This window comes from Conger conger, chromosome 9, assembly GCF_963514075.1.
Source record: "Conger conger chromosome 9, fConCon1.1, whole genome shotgun sequence".
NCBI classification, from domain to species: domain Eukaryota; kingdom Metazoa; phylum Chordata; class Actinopteri; order Anguilliformes; family Congridae; genus Conger; species Conger conger.
Genome location: NC_083768.1, coordinates 43,687,743 through 43,697,337, shown reverse-complemented (window position 1 = coordinate 43,697,337; position 9,595 = coordinate 43,687,743). Strand labels below are relative to the sequence as shown.

Sequence of the window (9,595 nt, the reverse complement as noted above, 5' to 3'; positions counted from 1 at the left end):
AACCACCCTGTCTGGCACCAACAATCATTCCATGGTCAAAGATCACATTTCTTCTCCTCCATTCTGACATTTGGTCTGAAAAACAGCTGAACCTCTTAATCATGTCTGCATGCATTTATGCATTTAGTTGCTGCCAAATGATTGGCTAATTAAATAATTATATATTGAATTAACAAGCTGGTATACAGGTCTACCTAATAAAGTGCTCACTGAGTGTACATTTCATGATCACCGCTCTTATGAGTGTCTTATTTCTATCATGCTAAAATATGTAATATCTTCATTTTCGGTTCATTTTCAGTTAGTTTCAGTCAGTTAGTTTGACAGTTATATGTGTGTCATCCGTCTGTTTTTTTTTCTTATAGCAGACATTGGGACGCATTAGGACTCATATGGTATCGCAGGGCCCTACATTGAGCAACACTGCTGCTGTCCTGCACTGTGCCAAAACAGCCAGCTAAATGACAAACTCATTTCCACACTCCAACTACAAGTCCCAGGCGACCAAAGTCACTGAAAGTCCAGAGGTCAGAAAGTAAAAGTCCTGCCATGTTTTTCTTCCATCCGTGAACTCAGCCAGCTGACTTCTGTAATTAGTTCTACCTCATAACGAATTGCCAAATGCAGGTGGGACAGAAATACTAAGGAGGACTTTTACTTTCTATTTTCCACCTCTGACCAAAATGAATCACCTTCTGATGATGATGATGATGATGATGATGATGATGATGATGATGAAGATCTCAGCAACGATTCATTGGAATTATTGGTTCTATCTATAGGGTATAATTTGAAGTCTCTTACCTTTAGCATGTTTTCAAACATACACAATCACTTAAATCATTTAATCTGTTAAATGAGGGAAAAGCCACATGCCAAATAACAGCCCCATTTTGATGACATCTTTATAAAGATTTCAGATGGAAACCAATTTAAGAATCCTGATTATTGGAGCAGATTTTATCAGCTGTGGTGATGTGTGCATGGCCTGAGCTCATGGCTTACTGTATTAGTGGCTTATTGGGTGCTGGACTCCTATAGTAGTTGATGCTTTTGAGTTTCTCAACCAAAGCCTGCTTCTCTTGTTTTACTAGTTCTAAACTCTTGACACTGGCTTGGTCTCGGTGGTCGTGGTTTTTTTTTTGTGTGTTTTTTTTTACATCATGCTGAAATACATCTTTGATAGCCTTTGACGAATCTGGACAATAGCTCATGTTGATGTATATACTCTGTAGAAACAGCTTGATTCTGCATGAATATTTATGTGCACAGAGTCCCCTGTGTTTAAGCCTGATAAGTAATGGGAGTTTTAGCCATAAACGCTCACCCTGTCGTCATTATTCTGTAATGCCCAACATGTATTTAGAGGTAACAGGTAAAGATATCGAAGGGTTCGAGGTCTACCCAAATTCCCTTTATACTGTACTGGATAGAACAAGTTTGTGCAAAGAGGTCTCCACTGACAAAGCAGCATCTCCTGAATCAATGTCTCTGTGACCCGAGAATTAGATGCAGCTTACATAACACTTTCTAATTCTAAAGTAATAAGTTACATAATATACCTCGTTGTGTCAAACTTCCCAGGAGAGGTAAAAGCAAATCAAAGAATTCCTAAAACCTGGAATGATGCTCATTAATGTAAATTGGATTTTAAAAAAAAAACATTTTCTATATTTTTGTGAAACTACTGCGTTCTAACTTTGGTCAGTCATCCTGAAAAAAGTTTGAATTATGAATTTAATGCTGTGGATACAGGTTTTTTTTTCCTTTACGATAGTAACTATATTTTTTGTATACGAGGCACTGTAGGGTGCTTCTCTCTTTGTTGATTGGAATGTTTGTGAAGAAATAAATAAACTACATAAAATGCCATGCTTCCATTATGTAAATGTGTTTTAACAACTCTGTGAAACTACCTGTTAAACATTCTCTGTGTGTCTTTACATCTGTCATATTGTGTGGTCCATCAATCACAGAATAAACACATAAAAACAACTTTAAATTATCACGATAATTCTTGAAAATTGCCTGAAAATGAATTCTGCAGTATTTGTTTCTGGATCTGCTAGTTGTTGAGCCCTGATGAAGGGTGTATATGCATGTATTGTATGTGTGTGTGTGTGTGTGTGTGTGTGTGTGTGTGTGTGTGTGTATGTGTGTGTGTGTGTGTGTGTGTATGTGTGTGCGTATATGTGTGTGCATGTGTGTGTATGTCAGGGGACATAGTCATGTGGGCTGTTGACCAAACTCATGCCAGAGACAGAGATATGGGGTAGCTGTTGTTCCAAACTGTAAACAGCATTAGCTTGCAAGCTAGTGGACTTACATGCTCTTCTGTTCATTCTGTGTGGCGCTTAGTTGAAGTAGATCCACTGTCCAAGGATGGGGTGGGGAACATGGACAGCAGTCCTATCCACAGGATATATCCATAGTGTGGATAAAGGAGCATATCATAGCAGGGCAAAGGCCATGCCCATGACACATCAACACTATTCAAAAATGAAATGTGTACAATTTTTTATTGTATTGCTAGCTAGCAAGATTCCACATTCAATCAAACAGACTAACATTACCGGTAAGGGAAATGTAGTTCTATAGTATGTAGTGGTATGTAACAGCCTGATCTGACGATGGCAAGGACATTTGGGTGATTTAGCTGTAGCCATACTTGTGTGGTGTGATGGCTACTCAAGCTGTTGACTGAAAACATTTAGTCATGCCTGTGGTGGAATGACAGTGTGAATTGAGGTAGCTGCCCCAAGTCTCGAAGACTGCAACTACGCATAGTGACTAAAAACCTGCTTTTAACTGAGGAGCTGGCAGGTCTGCAAATAGATTTCTCAGACGCACATACTCTGGGCTACTTCTGTCTTTATTACACGTTAAATGAGAAGTCAAGCAAGTTTGTTTCACTGCTGATGTGAAAAGCAACAAAAAAGTTGATGAATGAACAAGTGACAAGTGTGATATTTTTGTCAGATCCTTTATTGAAATGCATAGACGGGGAGAATATCAGTATCTGCTCTGTTATGAGGGGCTGTCGACACATCAACCATAATTTCTTCCTTATCTGACTTCATGTCCTCCCTACCGGCCTTCTATGAAAACATCAGTTCTGGCCGTATTCACTGTGACATCATATAAATCACAGCTATTCAAATTGGAGTTAAACCCAAGGAATACACCCGCACTAAAATGTCATTCTCTTTTTATTAGAATCTGGAGAAAAATTTCGTTTTTTGACAAATAAAGTGAATGGAACACATAAGCTGAGATTTTCTTTTAGTAGCTTGTGAGTAACGATACCCGAGCACCCCTCTCCCCAAGCCAAGCGGTGACACCCAGTCCCCGTTTGTATTCCATAGGAGTCCGTGGACTCTGAGGAACCTGCCGAACCATTGTTTTCTGTAGTAAAGTAGGTACCTGGAGCATGTGCAGTGGTTAGGGGCTATATATCTGCACTTCCCCGCTGAAAAGAATTGCTCAAGCTGTGTTTTGAAACAGCTGGTAGCTAGTCGACCAGTTCAGACATGCTTCTAGCTCGACATGGTTGAGCTGGTTGACCAGTTTGGAACAGCTCCCAGTTCGACATGGTTTGATTTAGTTCAAGCTGTGTTTTGAAACAGTTTGGATACTCATACCCAGCTAGACCAGTTTATGGCCAGCTTGACCAGCTCAATTTTCAAGCAGGTCAAGCTGGCATATCTGGATTTTACAGCAGGGGCTATAACTCTGCACTCACCACAGGGAGAGAGCTGGCTGAACTTCCAGGAGCACAGCTACTCTCCCACAAGTAAGAATTCAATGGTGGAATTCCCCTTTAATACTTCCCATCTTACTGTGGCAAAAAAGTCATTTGCTTGCACTGTACAAACACTTAAAAATAGGGCAAGACTAAAGATCAAGCAGGTGCAGTAGATGTGTGCTTTCTTCAGCCCTGTAGGTCAATCCTCAGCACATATATGCAACCTGCAGGTAAAGGTGTGAACTTCTGCACAAAAAAAACCTTTTAGGTTGGCATGCAGAAAAGGTCTAATAAATACGTAATAAAGTGGTCACTGAGGGTATCGCTCCATTGTAACAAGGTGCATTGCTGCCATCTAGTGCTTGCTGCTGAGAATGCAACGGCTTGTTCTACCGCGGCTTCACATCTGCCGCTATTTTCCGAAGGACGGGCTGTATCCCTGCGCTCTGTATATGAGCTGAAGACCAACCCCAGAACTCACATGCCGACAGCCTTTCTATCGGTTTCAGTGGTGCACTTGGACATGGTGCACTTCTCTTTTAGCACACTGTGTCATACAGTGACTTGTATCGTTTGCTTTTGTTTTTTGCATGCTATACACACAGGAAGCTGGATATTTTCTGTAGCGATTTAGGTAACGGATCTTTCTGAGGGCTTTGCCACACCTGGGAAACAAACCTGCACTCCCAAAACATTAGGCTACACTCTTGGGCCCATTTATTTTGTTAAGAGTTGGAAAGAAATGTTGAAAAGTTAACATTTTACTTTTTTATTTTGTGAAATTAAAAATCCTCATATACATAATACTGTATTATACATTTTAAATAAGTGTTGTTCTCTGAAATTGTTCCTTAACGATTACATCAAATTAGATAGAAGTGGATTGATTAAAGAGTAGGCTGAATAGAAGTGTGTGTATGTGTGTGTAGTGTGTGTATTGTGTGTGTTGTGTGTGTTTTGTGTGTGTGTGTGTGTGTGTGTGTGTGTGTGTGTGTGTGTGTGTGTATGTGTGTATTGTGTGTGTGTGTGTGTGTGTGTATTGGGTATGTGTGAGTTTGTGTTGTGTGTGTGTGTATTGGGTATGTGTGCGTGGGCTGTGTGTGTGTCAGCGTGAGGTGCTAAAATGGGATCTCTACTGTGGCTCAGGTAGGGCTGGGCGATATGAATTCAAATCTATATCACGATTATTTCAAACTTTTATCTCAATTCCGATTAATGAACAGAGTACATGTCTTATCTTCGATTTTTAAATAATTTCAGAAATTACACACAGATTAACTATTTATGGCTCTTTATTGAATATTTTGAACAGTTGAAATCAAAGCGCACATGCTTGAAATGAAAACATTTTCCTGAAAAAGCACATTTCTCAGGCCCTGTGCAATAATTTCTGACGTGTGATCATCTGGAAAATATGCCGTCTCAATGCACCTGTGGCGCAGGTTCCATTCATCGGCAATGTAGTGCAACGTCAAGCTCAATTATGGCTCCAGAGATCAGACGTGGCTGCAAAACAGTTTTTAGTTCAGCAACCTTCTCACGACATGTCGGGCACCGCAGTTTGGGAAAATTATTATTTTCGTGATGGCACAGCGTATCTTTTGTCGAGGGCTTTAACAAGACGTCTCGCAGTGTAGGCTAATATGCAATGGCACCAGTTATTTATTTCAATTTTCTTGAATTTTTTTAGCATCGGCCTGTAGTCTGGCATTTGTAAATGCTTGTGTTAGCGACAGCTGCTTTGTTGAAGCAATTTGGCACTTCGGAAAGCATTAACCGAATTAACCGGCATGACCAACATGAGGCATTGGAAATAGTTTAGAGATTATTTTCGTAAACTCAGATGTATAGTCAGCCCAGTATTCGCCCCAGTATTCGTCCAGTTCGACCGCGATCTTGTTCCACATAGAGTTGGCCCTGTCGAGGTGGGGTTCAATGATGGGTTTGATGTGGTCGTAGTAGCTCTTCTCAGCGAAGTTTTTCACTGTCTGTGTAGCACTCTGCACTCTCGCCACCGCAAACCTGCACACACAGACCCCCCACACCCCCACACATCACACTCACTACTGACAGGTAATAAGACGTACATACACATCATGCACTGTGAAATAAATCCACCATAGGTGCTCTGTTAACCCTTTAAGATCTGACATCACAAACATGTGCTTAGAATGTTCTTAAACTGAACACCCTGCTCAAGCTAGGTTTTGAAACAGCTGGTAGCTACTTGACCAGTTAGACCACCTCCTTGCTCAACATGGATTGACCAGCTCAAGCTATGTTTTGAACCAGCTGGTAGCTGGTACTTCAAGCTGTTTGTTGCTGGATTTTACACCAGGGCATTCTAACGCTGATGTAACAATCGCCGCTGGTAACTGAAAGCGGGGAGATGGCGTTCTAGAACACTGACTGACTTCTGGAAGACCTACTTTTAGTACTGTCTGACCTACTAATAATAGTAAAATGACAATATTTGTGAACACAGCACAGCTTTAGTAGCCGTGGTTGAGGGAGACATGTGTGACATATTATGACTTGACCTGACACGTCCCCAAGTGGGGGACTGAAAGATTGAGGCGGAGCAGGCTGGGCTGAGCTGTTATCTGTTCATTTGTGTTTCATGTCAAGTTAGTATGCATAATGCACGCGAGACAACGGGCTAGTTTCACAGACTCTTAGATGAAGCTTAGTCCTGGACTAAATTGAGATTTGTATGGAGAATCTCCATTCAGAATGGTTAAAAGCACCTTTAACTCTACCTCTCCGATGCTATCTACAGGGCTTGAACTGCCAGAAATAATACTACCTCTCATACGTCATTCCTTAATGAGTATCACAAACACTGCTGCGGATTCTTCTGATGCAATTTGCCATTATGGTTTTCCCGCGATTTGTCAGGGAGCTGTAATGGCGCTGGTTAGAAAACAAAGCTGTTGAAATTGTTCCCTGCCTTTTATTTTTGTTCCTGAGAGTGGAATATCCACACAGAGCTGGAATATTCCCAAATGTGCCGTTTAATTAAAGCGCAGCGCGGAGAAAGCTCAGCCTGCCTGCCTTTTATTGGGAACGGCTGGTCGAAAAACAGGAAAATGACACGTTTGGGAGCGCTCTAACAATGTGCACTTGATACATTCTCATTCCTGTTCAAACTCGCTTTTCTGTTTTGGTAAGAAGCACATCCATAAAGGGATAGATTTAGTGCATAGGTACACTAATCCCTCATAAAAAAAAAAGAACAAAAACAAATTAACAGATTGTAGAATATCAGAGAGCAAATAGAGAGTTTATATGGTTAAATATTAACTGAGTCTACTTAAAAAACTGCATTTTTAGTAACTATGTTATAAACAAAGTGCCAAAGAAAATAAATACTATGAAATTAAGCCTGTATTAATGGATTTGTTTTAATCCGGAACAGTAAAAAAGTCCTTACACTTTACATTTTCACACTGGGTCTTGGGTTCAGCATTGCAGACTGTCTCTCCTTCTCGGATCGACACTGATTTGGTCTCTCAAATGGTATAACAGATACTGACGCTGCTCTCTCTCTCCTAGCTGGATAGATAACTCGGTCTCTTGTGACTGGACCGATACAGAGTAGTGGTTGATTAGATTCGAATAGGTCAGTTATTGACTTCCAGTTGATTAGACTAAGCAGAAGACAATCCCCCTGGATCAATGTGGGGTTGAGGGCCTTAGTAGTTGACGTTCTTGGCTGGATGTGATGCCAGTGGTTAGAGTGATAGGCTGGGTTCCTAGGCCGGTGGTTTTCCTTTGCACTGACCTGTATGCCTCCTTTGCGTCCTTCAGTAGCCCGGGGGTGAATTCAGGTTCCGCTTCCTGTGACATTATCCCGCATGCTACGGGACAACAGACAACAGTAAATAGCATTGTCTCTCACATATTATGCAAATATTCATTGGCTGAGAGTAGAGGCTATTTCACAAGCAAAACAGAACCTGATGTGACCACGTGAATGAGTTATGAGTGCCTTACCTAGACACGCTAAGACGAGATAGATTATTATCATATTCCTTGACATCTCTGAGAGAGAGAGAGAGAGAGAGAGAGAGAGAGAGAGAGAGAGAGAGAGAGAGAGAGAGAGAGAGAGAGAGAGAGAGAGAGAGCGCATATTGTGACACATTGTGAGCAATAAATTAGTGCAGAATAAAAGGTATATCGATGTGAAGGTGCACTGAACTACAGTCACTCTCACAAGCTATCAGCTTTTCAGGCAGAAAATTTTAACATTTGAATTAGTTAATAGTATTTTACCTGTATCTGTGTGTTACGGGATTAGTTAGTCTCCTTTATGCGTAGTCTTGTTTGGAGGCTTGGTCAGCTATTGTGGAATGCACTGGGCTTTTCACCCTTTTATCTCCCACATGCAATGCGAACTGAATGTACATCTTGATTGGACCCAGGCCCAACCTCATGAAGGAACTTGGCCAGTTTTCGACGATTTGTCGAAGTTCAAAATTATGTGGCAATGTTACACGGTGACAGACGGGTGTTTAGAGAGCTGAAAGTTCTACACGCCGTATGAACTGCGATGCTACACTCCATTAAGCCCTCCGCCTGTTTTGTCAATGTCTCCTCAATCCTTCGAGCGAAGCGCGGTTTTATGCGTCATTGATTTTTCCTTTAGTTTCTCTCTGTAATAAGACACACGGTTTCAGTGAAACGAGTTCTGTGAAACCATTAGGGAGATTCGCTTTATATGAATAGTGCTATCATGTCGTCAAATAAAATACGATCGATTGACGGATTGGTTGATTCAGCTACCCAGCCAAATCTTTTGTGTTATTTGATTCTCATTACGATTAAAGCTGGCTGGCCCAATTTTTTTTGTTGTGTTAAATGACTTGCTGCATATTGCAGGCCGCATAATGAGTCTTAAAATAATAGACAGACAAGGGTATAAATTTGAGAGAGCTGCCGTTCCTCAAGGTGCACTTACGTGGAAAGCAAGTTCCGAGATGCTGGCTAAACAGAGAGCGAGGTGCTTTGAAATTAAAATTTAACAGTAATAAAATGAGTAAGCAAGGAAATATAAACATTTGCTTACACAAACTGATTTGGAGGTAATCCAGATAAAAAATAAAACATGCGTCTGAGCCTGCGTCTTTATGCTCCATTTAAATTCAGATTATCATTTATTATTGCGTAGCAGGCAGCCATTTAGATAGGTTCAGTGCAAGCAAAAATGGGGCCTTTATCTTTTGTAGAGGAGCCAGTTATTCTCCATTATTGCGCATTCTATATTCATTTATCAGCTGTTTGCGATCCTGGTTTCTGGGAAATTTTGTCAATTCTAAAAACTCCGGGGCATGGTAACCCTTACACCTTCACCTACAGACTGTTGATTATCTCGGCAATTTGACTGGAAGGCTGTGGTACATCAAGCCAACGGACAAATCATTAACTGAAGATAAATATTGGCTTTTAGCATTATTTACAAAGGACTTTAGACTATTGTTACTGATGATTTGTCATGAATATGTCAGATGATATCTTATCTCAAACAGGCAGAGGTGAGCGCAGGTTTTTGTTTTAGCCCAATCAGAAACCTGATTCAACTTACCAAGGTCTTGATTTGTGAATTAGTTGAAAGTGTCTTAAAGTGGCAATATGTAAGAGTCATGTTTTTGGTCACTTTAGTGATATCTGCTTTGGTAGGTGGTAATTACAGCAGAATTGCACACTTTAAATCCCATGTTACCTGTGTTGTGACATAATTCAATAGCCACAGCCCAATGTAAGGCAGCCCAATGAACAGTGGACCTCAGGCAACATCTGTCAGTTGATGGACCTCAGATGATGTGGGAAGGGATGAACAGATGTTTTTTT

General features: G+C 40.8%; 1 long non-coding RNA gene across 1 annotated transcript; it reads right to left on the bottom strand.

The window, feature by feature from the left end:
* Window positions 1–5,019: 5,019 nt before the first annotated feature.
* LOC133137478 (uncharacterized) lies at window positions 5,020–8,149 on the bottom strand. The gene is made up of 4 exons (XR_009709604.1): window positions 8,021–8,149; window positions 7,742–7,789; window positions 7,530–7,605; window positions 5,020–5,767 (listed from the first exon to the last, which is right to left on the bottom strand). It is a non-coding gene; the product is annotated as an uncharacterized LOC133137478 (long non-coding RNA).
* Window positions 8,150–9,595: the final 1,446 nt, after the last annotated feature.